This window comes from Lissotriton vulgaris, chromosome 7 (genome assembly GCF_964263255.1).
Source record: "Lissotriton vulgaris chromosome 7, aLisVul1.2, whole genome shotgun sequence".
NCBI lineage: Eukaryota > Metazoa > Chordata > Amphibia > Caudata > Salamandridae > Lissotriton > Lissotriton vulgaris.
This window is the reverse complement of record NC_141695.1, coordinates 1,581,103,845-1,581,124,202: the sequence shown is the minus strand read 5'-3', so window position 1 is coordinate 1,581,124,202 and position 20,358 is coordinate 1,581,103,845. Positions and strand designations below refer to the sequence as shown.

Here is a 20,358-nt window from a genome sequence, read left to right as displayed (position 1 = left end):
ACCAGTATCAGTTTGTTCACATGGGCACTTTCTGGTTACAAAAGATTCTTATCACCTGTGGAGTCCCTCTGGGCTCCATACCTCCTCCTGTCATCTTCAACCCTTACATGAAGCCACTTGGTGCTCCACCTGCATGTACCAGCATCAACATTCACCAATATACAGTCACAGACTACACTACTTGAAAGTATTCTCTGCTTCGCACATCCAACACCTCAAACACTTTTTGCACATCTCCCAGAACTGGACAAACAACCCCTAACTGCAGCTCAACCCAACCAAGATAGAATTCTTGTTATTTGCCAAGAACAATAAACAAGACTACATACCTGATTCAATGGCATAAACCATGATGGCTTGGAAACCCAAATTTTACAGAATGCGAAGTCACTTGGATTCACCCAAGACACTAAACTTACACTCAAGGTACACAGCACCTAAAAAACAAACGTAAATTGGTACCAACTCTCTCTTCTATTGAAAGTCATACAGGTACTTCCAGGGAACAGCTTCAGGACTGCTGTATTCTCAAATTTGGATGTTGGTAATTCCCTACTTCATAGCCCACATGCCCCACACTAGCACTCCTTAGGGGTATCCTACATGCCATAGTATGTCTCTTCAAGGGCCTGAAGAATTATGATCACTTACCCACCATCCTGATGGAAATCTATTGGCTTCCCATGGCAGTATGTGCCATCTTCAAAACCAACTGTATATTTTACAAAACTATCACAACCATCACTCCTGCTTATGTTGCTGACAAGTTCACCATCTCTGGTGGATCTCACAGCCAGGACGCCATCAGGCTGTATACTAAGTAGTGTAAAAAAAATAGGCAGCAAGCATTTTACATCTTTGCACACAGCATCTGGAACAACATTCCTTCAACCATGATGACCACCCCGATGCTCCTCCAATTTACAGTGGTGCTGGAGCAATTTTCAGATTGACGGTGCCGCCATCTGTAAAGAATAGAAGACTCAAGTTCAAACAATCTTTATTGGGATACATTCCATAAAAGATATGCAGGCATGTATTGTAAAAACAAGAAATTCCTTTGTATAAATCATTTAAAATTCAATACAAGAGAGTAAATATTGAAAAGGGTTAATTCTGTATTACAGTGAAAAGATGTGAGCAGGAATATACAGGTGATCCATTCATATAACCTTGCTTGATTACTCTGAACAAACTGGGTGTGATAATTGTATTTAATCTCATAAAGTAAATCCTCCAAATGGGTACATGCTTTCCTATGCTTTATTGCAAACATGATATATTTAGTAACTCCAAAACAGTCTTCCACAGTACTTAGTGGCCGATTATGATGGCGGACGGACCTGAGTCCGTCCGCCACCCCGGAGTAGGAGGGACCGTCCGCAGGGGCAGCGGCGGTCCCTCAGTGCAAATTAGGATGTGACCGCCTCCCTGGCGGTCACATCCTGTATTTTTAACATTGTGGGGGGTGCTGCTTGAAGCAGCACCTGCCGCGATGTTAAAAATGTAAGCTGTGCATTTGCATGCACAAAGCGGCAGGCACCGCGTGGTGCCTGCCGCTTTGGGCACGCAAATGCAGGGGGGTACCATAGGTACCCCCCATGAGCACCCCCCACCCCCCCTTCACCCCTGGGGGCCCGCAACGGGCCCCCAAACAAAAATCTGTAAGCCTTTGCACGGTGGAAATGCCGCCGTGTAAAGGCATAGTACTCCAGACATCCTAATATGGCTGGCGGTGTCTAATAGACACCGCCAGCCATGTCAGTGCTTTTCTGCCGCGGTCAGAAGGCGACCGTGGCGGAAAAGCTGCGGACGGAATGCCAGACCCACCAGCCATCCTAATATGGCGGTGGGTCTTTCGAGGCTCCGCGGCGGTTTTCCCGCTTCCACCGGGCCGGCAGTGGCTTCCGCCGGCCCGGAGGATGCGGGAAAACCGCAATCATAATAGGCCCCTAAGTTTGCATAGGTAATTAAATGCCTCTCTGAAATAAAACAATTTATTTGCAATAAATAATGTTTTAAAAAATTGTTTCCTAATATCATTATAAAATGTACAAAATAGGATAAAGTGTTGGGTAGATTGTGAAGTTTGATAGTCACAAGGACATTTTGGTAAGTTCTTTGCTCAGCTGCCCAATCTAGTGAAGGCTACTATAAAGTGTAAAGTATTTAGCTGAAGCCTAGTAAGGTAAAACCTGTCCTGCAAATTAGACACAAATTGTAAATAATGATAAATACATTGGATGCCATTGTGCAGATGACCATTTATATAGCACTTAACAGTTACTTTGGCACATTCACTAATTCCCCTTTTGGCATCTCTTTGGCCTATCAAAATCTTCATTATTTCATTCTCTCTACAATATAATACTTGTTTGATCATCCATAGTAAAATTCTCATATAAACGCTTTAGGAGGCTACTCACATGCATAAACCACAGAATTGTATCTTTAGAGTCTAGGGTCAGACAATCTTCAATGATTTTTCTTGTGAACTTGGTCCCCATTTTGGACCATATTCTGTGCCATGTTAATGGTGCATATATATATATATATATATATATATATATATTACCTACTGGCGGTCGCCAGTAGGTAGTTATAGTTAGGATTTTTTTCAATGTTAAATCTCAAAATTCTATTTGGAATAACTTTGGCGCCGGTTGACGAATCTGCCTCAAAATTTCCTCAAAATGGCCTCGCGGCGTTCCGGTCCTTCCCTGAAAGTTTGGGGGGATTCGTCAAGCGGGGGCCGAGATAAAAGGGGGGTCCCAAAACGCGTTTTCCCCATGTTAATTTCCATAGGGCGGTCGATTTCACTTTTAGCCCGAACGGCTGAATGGATTTCCACCAAACTTGGCAAAATTGTAGGGACTGGTAGCCCGATGTGCCTTTGCTATGTCTCAAGATATGTGCTCCAGTGGATTTTGAGTAATTAAGGTTCAAAAAAATATATATATCTATAGCCACGCTCCGGTACGCGCACCGGGCGCGCCACGCGACTTGCGCGCAGAAAGCTGATTGGCTCTGGGGTGTCTGTAAACATTCTAAACAGTCCGGAGCGGCCGCCATCTTGTGTCTCGGTAGGATCGAGACACGAGAGGTGGCCAAAACAAAGAGGGAAATGACCATAAAGGGGGCAGAGTAGACCCTCCCTTGACCCCCTAGGTTTGATGTGGGGGTCATAAAAGGGCCCCAGGGGCCAAAAAAAAAAGTATTTTTTTTTTATTTTCGCGGGGGGAGTGCCCGGTACGCGCACCGGTGCGCGCACCGGTGCGCGTACCGGGGAGCGTACCATGGGGAAAAAGAATGACAGTTTTAAAAGTAGCTGTTTAAAAAAAATAATGTTTTTTTTATATATATACACATACATATATATAAATGCATATGCATATATATATGCATATATGTGTATATGTGTGCGTGTAGAGAGAGGTAGAGAGGTAGAGGTGTAGAGGTAGAGAGGTAGAGAGGTAGCGGTAGAGAGGTAGAGATTAGTAGAGAGAGAAGAAGAGAGAGGCAGAGAGGTAGAGAGTAGAGAGTGAGTAATAGAGAGTAGAGAGTGAGTAGTAGAGAGTAGTAGAGAGCAGTAGAGAGAGTAGCAGAGAGTGAGTAGTAGAGAGTAGTAGAGTGAATAGTAGAGTGAATAGTAGAGAGTAGTAGAGAGTGAGTAGTAGAGAGTGAGTAGTAGAGAGTAGTAGAGAGTAAGTAGTAGAGTGAGTAGTAGAGAGCAGTAGAGAGTGAGTAGTAGAGAGTAGTAAAGAGTGAGTAGTAGAGAGTGAGTAGTAGAGAGTGAGTAGTAGAGAGTAGTAGAGAATGAGTAGCAGAGAGAATAGTAGTGAGTAGTACAGAGTGAGTAGTAGAGTGAGTAGTAGAGACTAGTAGAGAGAGAGTAGTAGAGAGTGAGTAGTAGAGAGTAGTAGAGAGTGTGTAGTAGAGGGAGAGTAGTAGAGAGTGAGTAGTAGAGAGTAGTAGAGAGTGAGAAGTAGAGAGTGAGTAGTGGAGAGTAGTAGTGAGTAGTAAAGAGTGAGTAGTAGAGAGAGAGTAGTAGATAGTGAGTAGTAGGGAGTAGTGAGTAGCGAGTAGTAGGGAGTAGTGAGTAGCGAGTAGTAGGGAGTGAGTAGTAGAGAGAGAGTAGTAGAGAGTAGTAGAGTAGTAGACAATGAGTAGTAGACAGTGAGTATTTGAGAGTAGTGGAGTAGGAGAGAGTAAGTAGTAGAGAGTAGTGGAGAATAATCCAAAGTTTGGCACAGCACCACTTTCACAATAAGTCTAATCAAATCATATCACTTAGAGTCCTTATTGAAGCGCTGAAACTTGGTGTATATTTAAATGCTTTTATTTTCCTTAAGTTTATGTACCACAGCCAGCCGAAACGTTTCGTTCTGTACAACAGAACTTCTTCAGGGCGTTCTTATTTCTTTCAAGTTATGTCGGTATCCAGTTGTCATATAACTAGATATTTCTTCCAAATGTTAGACGAGACATAAGTATATTCTTATTCAAAGTGACTAGGTATCAATTTTACCCACACAATTCGGGCAGACTTGAGTAATTTATAGCATCCTCAAAGTCAGTCTTTCAAAAATTCCAAAGTATAGGACATGATAATCCAAATCCAAATGTTTCTCAAGAAAAGTCATTTACAATCATTCGGAATATCGGTGTTTGGGCAGATATGATCCAGGGACCCCCAGTATGCAAGGGGAATTAGTCCCCCCTCTGCAAACGCGCCAGTGGCCTGCATTGCAGAGAGGTGTAACAAGGGTGTGGCCTCATTACACTTCTCTGCAATGCAGCTCCCTCACGCATACTGGAGGCTCCTGGTGGACTAGGTGACCCCAGGGACCCCCAGTATGCAAGGGGAATTAGTTCCCCCTCTGCAAACGCGGCAGTGGGCTGTGTTGCAGAGAGGTGTAACAAGGGGCATAGTCTCATTACACCTCTGCAATGCAGCCCCTGGCGCATACTGGAGGTTCCAGGTGGGCTAATTGGCCCCCAGGGGCCCCCAGTATGCAAGGGGAATTAGTTCCCCCTCTTCAAACATGCACGGGGGCTGTGTTGCAGAGAGGTATAAAAAGGGTTGTGGCTTCATTACACCTCTCTGCAATGCAGTCCCCTGGCGCATACTGGAGATTCCTGGTGGGCTTTCAGGTCTTATATAGTTAGGAATTAGCATTAAAAAAACCTTTGAAATTCACTGAAAAAACCATAGGTTTCACACCAGTTATAGTTAGGAATTAGCATTTAAAAAACCTTTGAAATTCACTGAAAAAACCATAGGTTTCACACCAGTTATAGTTAGGAATTAGCATTTAAAAAACCTATTAAATTCACTGACAAAACCATAGGTTTCACACCAGTTATAGTTAGCTGGAAATTTTACTGACATAAAACCATTGAAATTCTCACGTTATAGTTAGTTGGACTCACTATAACTTGCGCGCCTGCAATGCACTGCTGATGACGTCACATATTACATCGCTCATGACATGGTCAGTGACATCACTCATGACATCACTGATGACACCATCCAGTGAATGTGTCTTTCTGAAAAATAAATTTGTTTTATATATGTATTTGTAAAGGTCGATGGAAGAATAAATGTTTAAATAAGTGTGTAAATGGATGTTTTTTTTTTAAATAATTGGTTGGTTAACTGGCTTATTAAGTGTATCTTAGTGAATACATATATTAGCGAGTATTGTTTAAATATTTAAATGTTTGTATCAGTGTTTCTCTTTGTGTATAAGTGGCTGCAGGGGTTGGTGACTGACTCACTGTTTGTATGTGTTTTGGAAACAGCATATGTGCAGGACTGTATGGGTGGATGAGTGTGTATATGTATGTGTTAGTGAGTGAATGACTGTCTCACTAGTGTTTTCATTAGTAACGACATATGTTTTAATCTAGTATATGTGAGTATTGATGTATATAAGTGAGTATAGTATATATAGTGAGAGATTTTAGAAGTTCCTGTTTAAATAAGTATGTGTTTCTATAAGTGATTGTTTAAGAGAGTAAGTATGTGTAAGTTTCCTTAGAAGTAAGGTGGTAGTGTGTGTATAAATGTATATGCAAATAAATGGATGTTCAATAGTTTATTTGCATGTGTGAGTATGTGTGTGAGTAACTTTTGGATGACTGCTGATGTGTAACAGGATGTATAGGTGTATCACTACATATGATGAGTGAGTATATATGAGTGACTATATAGAACTGTTGGTGAATGAGTGGATGTGTATATAGATGGTGGAATTACTGAATTGGTTGTTACTGGTTTGGGTATCTCCATTTTTTTGAAAATGTTTGTTTCGAATTTTGAATATGTGTTTCAAGCGTTACATTACACTGAAATTAGGTCTTTCACTCTGTCACAAGGATGGTGTCATCAGTGATGTCATGAGTGATGTCACTGACCATGTCATGAGTGATGTAATATGTGACGTCATCAGCAGTGCATTGCAGGCGCGCAAGTTATAGTGAGTCCAACTAACTATAACGTGGGAATTTCAATGGTTTTATGTCAGTAAAATTTCCAGCTAACTATAACTGGTGTGAAACCTATGGTTTTGTCAGTGAATATATATATATATATATATATATATATTCACTGAAAAAACCATAGGTTTCAGGCACGTTATAGTTAGGATTTAGCATTTAAAAAACCTTTGAAATACACAGAAAAAACCATAGGTTGTAGGGAAGTTATAGTAAGCTGGACGTTTCACTCGTACAAAACCATTGAAATTCCACTGTTATAGTTAGTTCAGCTAACTATAACTTGCGCACCCGCAATGCACTGCAGATGGATGATGTCACATATTACATCACTCATGACATGGTCAGTGACATCACTCATGACATCACTGATGACATCTCAAATGCCATCACTGATGACATCATTCAGTGAATGTGTTTCTTTTTGAAAATTGAATATTCTAAGGTTTTTTAAATGCTAATTCCTAACTATAACATGCCTGAAACCTATGTTTTTTTCTGTGAATTTCAAAGGTTTTTTAAACACCAATTTCTAACTTTAAGGTAACTGAAACCTATGGTTTTTTAAGAGAATTTCAAAGCTTTTTTAAATGCTAGTTGCTAACTATGCCTACAGAGGTGGGCCATGTGAAGAAAGAAGAAAAATACACAGAAAGAAGAAAAAGAAATGCAGAAAGGAACAACAGAAGTCCTCAAAGATGAAGAAAAGTGCAGGAAGAAGGAAGACGAGTGGAAAGAACAAACAGAGGAGCAGAAAGAGGCCTTGTTGCAAAATCATCTGTACCCTCAACTTTTTCAGATGGGTACTGGTGGTAACTGACTTTGACTAACAGGTCCTAGAGCCAGTGCTATGCTAAAAGACACTTAGAATGCAGTTAAAACACCTACATACTTTAGGGAACACTATGCATTGGGTACCCCTGTTAGCATGACCTCCTCTGTAAGCCCCTAGTATATAATAGGGCAGGAGAATTAAAACTACCTCTTAAAATGTTCCACAGGGTGCGTTTGGACACTGGTGAAGGGAGGGGGGGCTGAGCTGACGTGTGCAAACATGCCCTGTGGCCGTTTTAATTTGGGGGATAAAGTGCCCTTGAATCCTGAGTGTCCCTTGGGTACAACTAGCCCATCAGGTATCTCTAGTTAGCACCACAGAGCTGAGCCGCAGAGAAAATGGGCCCGGGCTGGACCACATCTCTGCAATGCAGCACAGTGACGCTTACTGAAAGCACCTGGTGGACTAGTTGGGCCCCATGGGCCCTCAGGATTGAAGGGGAATTATTTCCCTAACTTAAAACACGCCATAGGGTGTGTTTGCACATGTCACCTTAGGCCCCGTCCTCTCCCTTCCCCACTGTGTAAACATGCCCTGTGGCCAATTTAAGGTGGGAGATTAACTCCCCTTGAATCCTGAGGGTCCCTGGCGCAAATTAGTCCACTAGGTACGTCCAGTAAGCACCATTGCAGAGAGGTGTAAATAGGGGCCAGGCCTGCACCACCTCTCTGAAACGCAGTGCAGTGGCGCTTACTGGAAGCACCTGGTGGGCTAGTTGGCCCCTAGGGTCTCTCAGGATTGAAGGGGAATTATTTCCCCAACTTAAAACACGCCACAGGGGGTGTTTACACGCGTCACCTCAGGCCCCTTCACCACTGTGTCAACGTGCCCTGTGGCCGTTCTAAGTTGAGAGATTAAGTCCCCTTGAATCCTAAGGGTCCCTAGGGTCAAATTAGCCCACTAGGTACCTCCAATAAGCACCACAGAAATGCATTCCAGGGAGGTGTAAAAAGGGGTGTGGCCTCTGAACACCTGTCTGCAACGCAGCACCCTGGCACATACTGAAGATACCTGTTGGGCTAGTTGGCCCTCAGGGACCCTCAGTATTGAAAGATAGTTAATCCCCTAACTTAAAACGCGCCACAGGGTGCATTTGCATAGTGGTAAAGGAAGGGGGCATGGCCTGAGGTGACATGTTTTTAAACACGCCCTGTGGCATGTTTTAAGTTAGAGAATTAATTCCTCGACAATCCTGAGGGTCCCTGGGGGCCAACCAGACCACGATGTACCTCCAGTACGTGCCAGAGAGCTTCTTTGCAGAGAGGTGTTAAGAGGCCACGCCCCTTTTTACAACACTCTGCAACGCAGTTCTGCGGTGCCATATCAAACTACAGTGTCCTGGGGATGGGCAATGTAGTAGCCGGCCTTGGGGGCTGACGGTCCCCAGGGCCATGACAAGGCTCCAGGAGGGGGGCTGCGTGACCCCCCTCCCAAAATGTACAAAGCCCCAGGGGGTGGTGGTCCCCAGGGCTTGGGGGTCCGTCACAGGCCCCCCAATTCTTTTATTTTGTGCCCCGGGGAGGTGGCGGTCCCTGGGGCATGTGGGGTGGTTGAATCCCCCACACAGGTTTTTTAATGCAAAAAAATAGAAGCCACAGGGGGTTGGGTCCCAGGGATGCGGGGGGCCATGAGCCCCCCGCAAATGTGTTTGAAAAGCCAATAGGGGTGGCAGTCCCTGGGGCATGAGGGGGCCTTTGAGCCCCCCACCCACTCTTTTTTCAAAGCCACGGGGGTGGTGGTCCCAGTGCTTCGAGGCCCTTTGAGCCCCTCAACCAATTACGTTATAAGCCTCGGGGGTGCCGGTGGTCCCTGGGGCTGGGGGGGCTATGAGCCCCCCCATATATTGTATAGAAGGCACGGCGGGTGGCAGTCCCCTGGGCCCCAACCCAATATTAACATTGCCCCAGGGATTTGACCTCCTGGGGGCGAATTATTGAAGAAGCGCCAGAGCCCGTGCTTCAGGTTTTTTTATCGGCAGGATCCGCGCACCCTGTGCAGATTTTGCCTGTTTTCAATTTTTTATTTTTTTATTTTTGGCCCTGGGGTACTTGTCGGACCCCCTAAGCAGGCCCAGGGGGTCGAGGTGTTTCTACCCTGCCCCCTTGCATTTTCTTCTCTGTTTTCTTGTGCCTCAGTTCTACCGAGGCACAAGATGGCTGCCAACACTTCCTGGTTTCGAGTGTTGATAGACAACTAGCATACTGCTTGTCATCGGGAGGGTGCGCTGATCCTGTGCGGCCTTAGATATATATGTGATTTTACTTTTGATTTTCTCAGCAACTACTGAACGGATTTATACCATCTAACAAAAAGGCACAACTCTGAACCAAGTGCTCCCTCTTTGCAAAATTTGGTGTCATTCCATTCAGCAGTTCGGGCTGTAGCTGCGGCTAAAGGTTCCTTTGGGAAATTGCATGGGAAAACACGTTTGGGACAATCTTTTTTCTCGGCCCGTTTGATGAATCACAGTGAAACTTTCAGGGTAGGAGTGGACCGGAACGCCCCACGAGTTTTGAAAGTTTCGTGAAGATTTGTCAATCGGTGCCAAAGTTATTGAGAATAGAATGTTGCGGATTTCCTATTGAAAATGGGTCCTAACTATAACTACCTACTGGCGACCGCCAGTAGGTAATATATATATATCTATATATCTATATGTGATCAAGACTCGTACAGAGTTGAAACGCGTAATGGCGGCATCAGGAAAATAAAGAATTAAGAATACTTGCAACAATTCCGTGGTCCATGTCCGTGTGTGGCGGGTGACAGCTGAGGAACTCGCGGATATCGATTTATATATATATAGATATATATATATATATATATATATATATATATATATATATATATATATATTACCTACTGGCGGTCGGCTGTAGGTATATATAGTTAGGATTTTTTTGAATAGGGATTTCTGAAAATTCTATGTTGAATAACTTTGGCTTTAAAGTACGGAATTGGCTGAAATTTTCTGGAAAATGGTACATTTTGTTTCTGAGTTTCGCCTGAAAATTTGGGGGGGTTTTGTGAAGTGGGGGCCGAGAAAAAAAGGGGGTCCCAAAACGTGTTTTTTACATTGAGTTTTCCATAGGGTGGTTGGACTCACTTTTAGCTCGAACGGCTGAATGGATTTCTATGGAACTTGGCAAAATTGTAGGGACTGGTAGCCCGATGTGCCTTTGCTAGGTCTCAAGATATGTGCAAAAGTGGATTTTGAGTAATTAAGGTTCAAAAAAATATATAGATCTGTAAGCGCGCCCCGGTACGCGCACCGGGGAGCGCTCCGGGCGCGCTACGCAACTTGCGCGCGTAAAGCTGATTGGCTCCCTGGTGTCTGTAAACATTCTAAACAGTCCGGAGCGGCCGCCATCTTGTGTCTCGGTAGGATCGAGACACAAGAGGTGGCCAAAACAAAGGGGGAAATGACCATAAGGGGCAGAGTAGATCCTCCCTGACCCCCTAGGTTTGATGTGGGGGCTTTAAAAGGGACCCACGGGGCAAAAAAAAAAAATATTTTTTTTCGGTTTTTTGCGGGGGGAGCGCCCAGTACGCGCACCGGGAAGCGGTCTGGGGAGCGTACTATGGGGAAAAAAGAATGATAGACTTTTCAAATATTGTATGTTTATTGATTGTTCTTTTTGTTGTTTTTTTTATTTTTTTTTATTTAAGTAGCAACATGTAGGTACCAATGCAGAGTCAAAAAATTAATATACTCCGTCTCCTTTGTAGATATCTTGCATGTTGTTTCAGAAGTTATTGTGGGATATGGAATTCATACCATAGTCTGACAGGAAAGCAGAAACAATATGGAGGCAGGAGATGATAAAGACATGATAAATAGACATTTGAGATAATATAGTTGGAGAAAGGAAGTAACTATGAGCAAACTTTCTATGTAACACAAAAAAGTTGCACAGTATATTTTAAGACTCACTTTATATTATATCTTTTTGGGCACTATTTCATAATTTTCATATAAAAAAGAATAATGTCTCAAACAATTGTAACTTTTAAAAATTAAATTTATTGTTCTGATTTTTCAAAATCTAAAAGAATTTGTAACATTAATTCATCTGGAATGTCCTCCTTTTCATTCCATGATTCACATTCTTCAACACATTTAATTAATTCTTGGTCTAAAGTGTCATCCAAAAACTCAATTTCTTCATTTTCTTCCTTAGGATTGTTTTCAATCTTAATTTGAAAGGAAATATTATTTTCTTTCTGTTGTGCTTCCATTTTCTTGCTGTAAATTGCATTAAAAATAAATATATCAGTAGAGATAGGGCACTGTTGGGTTTAATTTCAAACAGGTACTTTTGAGTTTTTAACAGTGAAGTTATCTTTGGGCACTGTATGGTTTCAGGCAGGAAGTAGAACTATTAAAAAGTGCCTGTGATGAAGCCTAAGTAAATTCATAACTATACCACAGAAGCCGAACTCAATCCATAATTATAACAGAGAAGCCTATCTCAATCTCTAACTCTTACAGAGGGACAGTATATAACTATCTGAAAACGTTTTCCCAAATTAGCATAACATAGTTCTCCTTTCCAATTTTAAAAATAACATCTTAACTTTCAAAAAGAAGTTTAAGTTGTCAGTGAAAATGCTCTTGAAATGTACTTCAGGAAGTAGTAGTTAAAATGGCTGTGTTTCTCTCTCTTTCTTTATATATATTCAGGTACATAACCAATCAAATGTCATGAAATAATAGTAGAAAATGAAAGTAACATTTTAATTGGTTGTCAATTCTAACACTTCATATGTGTTTTTGTCATGTAATTTACCTCAGGATATTTAGTCAGGCCTACAGCATAAATGTCTCAATGGAATTCCATCAAATTTGGGTAAATGGTAGGGACTGCTATGTAGTAGGGCCTATTCTATATTTGATGAAAGAGTCTCCAGTGGTTTTTCTGTAAATTACTTTCCCACTTTTTTTTATTGAGCGCTTACCGGTGCGCGCCCCGGTACGCGTACCGGCAGCGTTACGGGAGTCCTCCATTTTGTGTTTCGGTAGAACTGAGAAACAAGATGGAGGGCAAACAATGTTCGGAATGGGTAGAAGGGGGCACGGTAGACACTTCCTAACCCTCTAGGTTTTCTGAGGGGGGCTTAGGACGCTCAAATAGGCCAAAAAAAAACAAATTGCGTGGAGAGCGCCCGGTACGCGCACCGGTAAGCGTACCGGGGAACGTACTTTGGTGAAAAATAGTGAAATAATTTAGAAAAAGATAAACGTTTAGAATGATCAGAGGTAGGGTAGCTCTGAAAAGAGCTATTGGGTTCTGTGGCTGATTTAGGTGCACTATTAAGAGGTTCAGGGTTTGGAAGATGCATAAAAAAATTAAAATAAAAACATATAAAATATATTTTTCCTTTAAAAGAATAATACATTTTACAGCTTTTGATATTTGCTATTTAAAAACCATTGAAATTCACTGAAAAAACTATAAGTTATAGACCATATATAGTTAGGAATTAGCATTTACAAAACCTTGAAAATTCACTGAAAAAAACATAGATTATAGACCACATATAGTTTGGAATTAGCATTTACAAAACCTTATTTTACTCACACAAAACCGATGAAATTTGCATATATAGTTAGTTGCACTAACTATATATCGCGCACCCGCAATCCACTGCTGATGATGTCACATATTACATCATTCATGACATGGTAAGTGACATCACTGATTATATCATCCAGTGACTGTATTATTCTGTAAAGGTAAAATATGTCTTACATATTTAAGAATGAGTGGATGTATAAGTGTCTGGATGAAGGATTTAGTAGGTGCATGACTGACTGTATGAGAGAGTGATTAAATGTGTCTCACTGAGTGCATGGGTTAGTGACTAAACTGTCTTAATTTGTGCATCATTATATCTGTTGTTCTGTAAACTGCTGCATGTGTTGATCAGTAGCTATATGAGTAACTATATGGGTTATTGATTGGTTGCCCAAGTATTTGTATGGGAGAGTGAGTGTGTGTGTGTGGTTGGCTGGGAGGTGTGTGACTCTGTGCATAGATATCTGAAGAGTTGATTCACTAGATGTATTGGTTCAAAACTGCATGTGGAAACAGCTGTATGGGTGCTTGACTGTGTGCATGAGTGTATTGGTGAGTGAATGGATATCTCAGTGCTACATGTCAAAGTAAGTACATATGTAAAACACAGTACATGTGAGAGTTGACATATATAAATTACTGTGTATAAGAGCCAGTGAATGTGTGAGTGGCTGCATGGATCATTGAAAACTTGTATCAGTGATTGTATAAGAGAGTAAATATGTGTTCGAATATGTTTGATTAAGTAAGGTGTGTATAACTGTATAGTTGAGGAAATGGAGGTGTGATTGATTCTTTGCATGACTGACTAGGTGTATGAGTAACTCCATGGATGAGTGACAATCTGTGAGTGTCTGTTTACACTGAATGTATCTAAGGTTATATTAGAGTCTGAAGAGGTTCATCGTATTATCACATGAATGATGTCATCAGTGATGTTGTCAGTGATGTCATTTGAGTTGTCAACAGTGATGTCATCAGTGATGTCACTTACCATGTCATGAATGATGTAATATGTGACATCATCAGCAGTGGATTGCAGGTGCGCAATATATAGTTAGTGCAACTAACTATATATGCAAATTTCAATGGTTTTGTTTGAGTAAAATAAGGTTTTGTAAATGCTAATTCCTAACTATATGTGGTCTATAATCTATGTTTTTTTCAGTGAATGTTCAAGGTTTTGTAAATGCTAATTCCTAACTATATATGGTCTATAACCTATGGTTTTTTCAGTGAATATATGTATATCGATTTTTTCTTACAGGGCTTGGTGATGTCATTACCTAGCTATGTTAAGGATACTGGCGATTTTCTACAGAAAATCAAAAAGCTCCCATGGTCTAATAATCTACTTCTTATCACTTTAGATATAGAAGCTTTATACACGTCCATAGACCACACGCAGGGGCTTTCTTCAGTTAAATACTTCTTGGAGACACGGTCCAGCACATTATATGAGCATAACAAAATCTTACTGCAGCTAATCAGTTGGTGTCTGAACAATAATTATTTCTTGTTCGACAAAGATCTGTACAAACAAATGAGGGGAGTGGCGATGGGGGCCTGCTTCTCCCCCAGCTACGCATGCTTGCATGTAGGCTGGTGGGAGGAGCAGGTCCTTAAGACCGCCTTTCTAGAGGAATACAACACCCATATCAGATCTTACCTGCGGTATATAGATGATGTGTTCATTCTGTGGGAAGGTACAGAAGAGGAAGCTACATGGTTTGTGAATGAGATCAACAAAAATGATTTAAATCTAAGATTTACTTCCCACATAGAGAGAAAAGAAATCGAATTTCTCGATGTTAAGATCTTTGTACATAACAACAACCTTGAAAGTACACTGTATAGGAAGGCGACTTCCGGTAACATCACTTTGCACGCCACCAGTTCGCATCCAAAGCACCTCATTGCTAGTATCCCATATGGAGAAATCCTAAGGATAAAAAGGATTTGCAGCAATGAGGAGCAATTTGAAAAATGCAAATCTGATTTAATAATCAGATTAAAAGAGAGAGGATACTCTACCAAAACAATTAGGGAGGCAGAGGAGAAGGCCAAAACTAGACCTAGAAGTAGCCTTTTCACAGAGGAGCAATGCCCTAATACTGTCGGCGCAAACAGCCTAGTTCAGACATCTGATACTCCTAGGTTGATCACCACGTTCAACAGGGAGGAACGTCAGATCAGGTCTATCATAAACAAACATTGGCCTGTACTACTGACAGATAACATCCTACAAACTAGGCTAGTTGCCAAACCTGTAATCACCTTTAGAAGGAGTAGCACTATGGGCAGTAGATTGGATAGAGTATCCCCTGAAATTAAGAAAGTTACTACCTGGATGCCTACTAAGAAAGGTTTTACCAAATGTTCTACGTGTAGAGCGTGCAAATTTGGATGCAACATGACCTCATACCATACGCCCTTCAAGACCACTTCCAACCCAATAACCGGCAATTACACCTGCAAGACTGAATATGCTGTATATGTCCTGACGTGCACCTGTGGGCTCCGCTACGTGGGGAGCACGAAGCTACAGGTGCACGTCAGGATTTTGCAGCATATTAGGGCCATCTTACACAGCGACGCAACATATCCTGTTGCCAGACATTTTAAGAAAGTGCATGCCAACAACATTAACTGCCTTTCTTACTATGTAATTGATGCTGTAAACAAAAAGAGAAGAGGGGGCAATAGAGAACGCCATCTCCGGCAATTAGAGACCAAGTATATCTTGGACTTAGATTGCAAATGGCCCAATGGTTTGAACACGACGGAAGACATGCGGAGTTTTCTGTAATAATAAGCTAGTTACCGCATGATCTTTACACGTTGGTTCATGTACCTAAGTCTTGTGAGCATATAAATTTGTCCTTGTAAATAGAACATTTGTATATAGTTTGTATACATATACTTTTCCCTTATCTAGAATTTCTCTTTTTTACAAACAATGAAATTCAATTAATTGTTTTTATAATCAAATGGTTTTTGGGATTTTTTACTAATACCTGCAGTATCCATGAATTTATTAACATGTATTCTCGTGGTCAATGGTAGATTAGACCCTTCTATCTAATTTGATTATGTTGAGAAATTTGCACCATTCTTTGCACTAGCACTTTACTATTTTGTAAGGGATGCACTTATAAGCACTTTTTGGAACCCTCTCCATAGTTATAGACTATGTATGTGTATAAACTTAAGAAACTGTTTTAGATTTTGATTACAATGTATAACAGTTCAGCTTTTTACAGGGTATTTTGATAAAACGGATTTAACCGGTTATTTATTTTTCCCTGAATTACTGCTTGTAAATACGGCAATAGACAAAGGTTTTTTGCCTTTTTGTAAGAAGAAATTTTAATTAACAAGAACTATAATTATATTTATTTTTTAATAGTTCTGTGGCATATTTTAACAAATGAAATTCAAGTTATAGATTACTTGTATTAATGTGTTGAATATGTCAATAGAGATATTCCGTTTTATGAGTGGTAATATTGTCATAGAAGAAGAAAGCTACGATACACAGTATTTTTTCTATGTTAATACACATGTGGTCTGTGATGCAAACAGTAGGAGGGGCGCTTTTTGCACTTTAAATTGAAAACATGGTGTATGCAACATTGTGACACGTGATCAAGGGCTTACGGGCTTGAAACGCGTTGTGTTGGGTCACTGAATAAAAATTGCCCACTTGAAAAGCTCCGGAGGTCTGCGTCTCTTTCCTCGCCTGACTGCCACTGGGAGAATTCAGGAAGTGGTTTGAGGGTTTTCCAGATATATATATATATATATATATATATATATATATATATATATATATATATATATGTAGCACAATCCTCGAACCTCACCACGCCAACAGCGCAGCGCGGCGAAAGAAGAAGGCAGACCCCACGTTTTCAGGCAGGATGATCTTTTTTATTCACGACCCTTCAAGTGACTCGTTTCGAGTACCACGTACTCTTGTTCACACACCTTGTAAACAGTCTGCCATTTAATTTATATGCTTTTTTTCCCCTTGACCCTTCCTGGGGGCCACACCTCCTTTTGTGTGTCGCATGACTATTACATGGAAATAGAAATGAGTGCAGACATAAAAACGCAGGGAATGTAAATGACTGAAATTACATTAAAATCACACATCAAGATGAGGTTAATTCAAATAAACTGTTTGGAGCATATAAAGTGCAATACAATATATACAAAATTTGCAATTAACCCATTCATCAAAAATTCATTCGTAATAATTACAAAGACCAAAAAAGTCCATAAAAATAATTATGGACCTGGTCTTGTTCCCAATAAATGTTTTTAGTACAACAATCTTTATACTATCATCACTGCTTGAATGCAGAAACACCCGACTAGCGAGTTATTACATTTATCAAATACTGAAAAAATCACTGCTTTAATGCAATAATTCTAATATCGTTGCTATAAAATGCATAAACCTCATTTTATACATATGTATCTCAGTATCAAAAATTGTGAAAATTAAGACCTATTATTCATGTGATGTTATATATACGTGACAGCTAAATTGTGTATTGCCCATGAGCCGAAGTCTACAATATTTATTAAAATTCACAATTCATGAATTTACATTATCATAAATATTAAGACCTATGTACAAATATTTACAAAAACTATAAGTGCCTAAATATGTACATATGATGTGATAAAATCACCTCCAAAAAGTGCTTGTGATGTGCGGATGGGTGTGCATAAATTTAAAAAATGACTAAATGAAAAAGGGAGATAATTACATGTTCTGTGCTAGTCCGGAAAGAAAGGATTTGGAAAAGGAGTTTTGTTGAATAGTGACAGAATAACTTTAACTCATGTATATACAATATATGTAACTTTTCACTAGTTAGCATTATATACAATATATGTAAACTTTCATTGATTAGCAAGCCTGTACAAAACAGAAGCTCTATGGGCTGTCTCCCATCAGAATATATAGATACATTCCAATGGATGTGTAAGCTGCCACTCTAGTTCAAGACTTGATACACAGGAATACTTCCTCCATTTGGATGTATTGGGGAGTGAAGAACAGGAAAATGTTTATCTAATGGAACTGCCCATATTTAGAAAAAATTGTGTAAATCCTCAGTTGCGTTGAGTCCATTGGGCTGTTTACTATCCAGCGTCACAATATAGTGGGTCTCCAATCTTCTGAGGATTTTGTCCCTGTCTCCTCCTCGTTTCAGAATTGGAACCACATCAATGACATAGTATTTAAGACATGCCAGATCCCTGGCATGAACCATGTCGAAATGACGTGCCACGGGGTATGCGGAGTCATGATTGACTATCGCCCGGAGATGCTGCAATATCCTCACATGCACCTGCGCCTTTGTGCTACCTACATAGCTCAGGCCACAGGTGCATGTCAGGACATATACAGCAAATTCCGTGCGGCAATTGTAATTGACCCTGATTGCCACCTTTGCGCCCGAAAAAGGATTGTCGTAATGGGTGGTGTTTTGCCCAAATTTACAAGCGCGACATGAGCTGCACTTAAAAAAGCCCTTTTTGATGAGCCAGTCACTGCCACTGACTAGCTCCGGGCTGGATCTAACCAATTTGCTGTGCATACTGTATGCTCTTTTGAAGGTGACCACCGGTTTATCAGAGACCCTGGGATTCAAAACTCCATCAGTTTTTAGAATAGGCCAATGCCTATTGATGATTGCCCTGATTTGTCTCTGTTGCCGGCTATACGTGATGATTAGTCTTGGCACTGACTCTGACGAGGGCATTAGGCGTCCTTTTCCCAACTTTTCTGCTTCTGCAAGCCTTGATCACAGGAGGAGTCTCTGACTTTCAAATGACCCACGTGATACATTTAATCACTGCAGGCCGTATTTTTTGCAGAGAGCGCAGGGGGAAAAAAGTGACATATTTAAAGGGGAAGCGCCTCAATTTGCGTGTAACTTTCCTCTTTTCTTGTCAATCCCCAAGCGCTGTAACACAGTCAGCCCAATTGCACAGTTCGTTTTCTCAGTTCTCCACTCACTTTGAAATTACAGCCCCAGCTCGCAGCATCCAGAAATCTTTCCTTCAGCTCCCCACTCGCCACAGACTGGAACGGCAATCCCAGAGGGCAAGCCGGCCCGGTTCTAACAATTAATGTCCAAACACGAATTGCCTCGCAACTTGAACCGGGACCTAGAAGTGTGGTCAGTGAGGCTAGCGCGGGGCTTCCAGTTGTAAAATACATTCACATCCCTCCTGACTGTGTTACAGCGCTTGGGGATTGACAAGAAAAGAGGAAAGTTACACGCAAATTGAAGCGCTTCCCTTTTAAATATGCCACTTTTTTCCCCCTGCGCTCTCTGCAAAAAATATGGCCTGCAGTGATTAAATGTATCACGTGGGTCATTTGAAAGTCAGAGACTCCTCCCGTGATCAAGGCTTGCAGAAGCAGAAACGTTGGGAAAAGGACGCCTAATGCCCTCGTGCTCTTCCACATATTAAAGGACATTACAGCAATCCAGCCAGAGTCAGTGTGCCTCTTTTTCTGAAGGAGGGATGTGAATGTATTTTACAACTGGAAGCCCCGCGCCAGCCTCACTGACCACCCTTCTAGGTCCCGGTTCAAGTTGCGAGGCAATTCGTGTTTGGACATATATATATATATATATATATATATATATATATATATATATATATATATATATATATATATGTATTTCGAAGTCAGCTTCATTTATAAAGACAGACTGCTCGGACACCTTTCTTGTGCAGTTACAAATATCGATTTATTGGCAACAACAACGCATTTCGGCGATTAAGCCTTGATCACGCTATATAAGAGCGATTGGAGAGCCATGTCCTACTATGGAATGTACATGGTCAATATGGATCAACGAAGAGGCAACAGACAATGCAAATTGAGACAAATTTAATCCAGGTTCATAATTAGACTCAAAACGAAGATGCCACGTGGAATGAACTTTGATGACGAGCTTTATGTACACTTAGATTAAAAATGTTCGATAACTGGTTGTAAGAAGAACAGTACATCTATGTGACTTAAAATAATGAGGTACTATACCCGAGCACATGAAACTAAAGACACATAAGATTACATCCGCAAAAGGAAACTGGGTACTATACCGAGCAATTCTTATGTTTAAAAGTATCAGCCCAATATAATTTTGTCGCGTAAATGCAGCGCACAAGCAATATATCATAAAAGTAAACTATGTATATAAGCGCGTTTGAACACTGCATGTCACATAATTGCATACCCGTATGAAAAAACTACTAGTCCCATAATGCACCCTAATTGCCGGATGGGATAAATAGTAAACTTAGAAAAAAGCTCACTTACAGTGAACAAAGCCTGTACTAGGCTGAAACCTTTCAGTACCAGCTGGAGAAGTTAATAAACCTGTTTTGCTAAAAACTCAAACG

The 20,358-nt window shown here is 40.9% G+C and overlaps 1 protein-coding gene across 1 annotated transcript in view; it reads left to right on the top strand.

Moving 5' to 3' along the window:
* The window catches only part of CBLN4 (cerebellin 4 precursor), a 180,471-nt gene that overhangs the window by 14,758 nt on the left and 145,355 nt on the right, over positions 1 to 20,358 (top strand). The gene's annotated exons all lie outside the window — the stretch shown is intronic.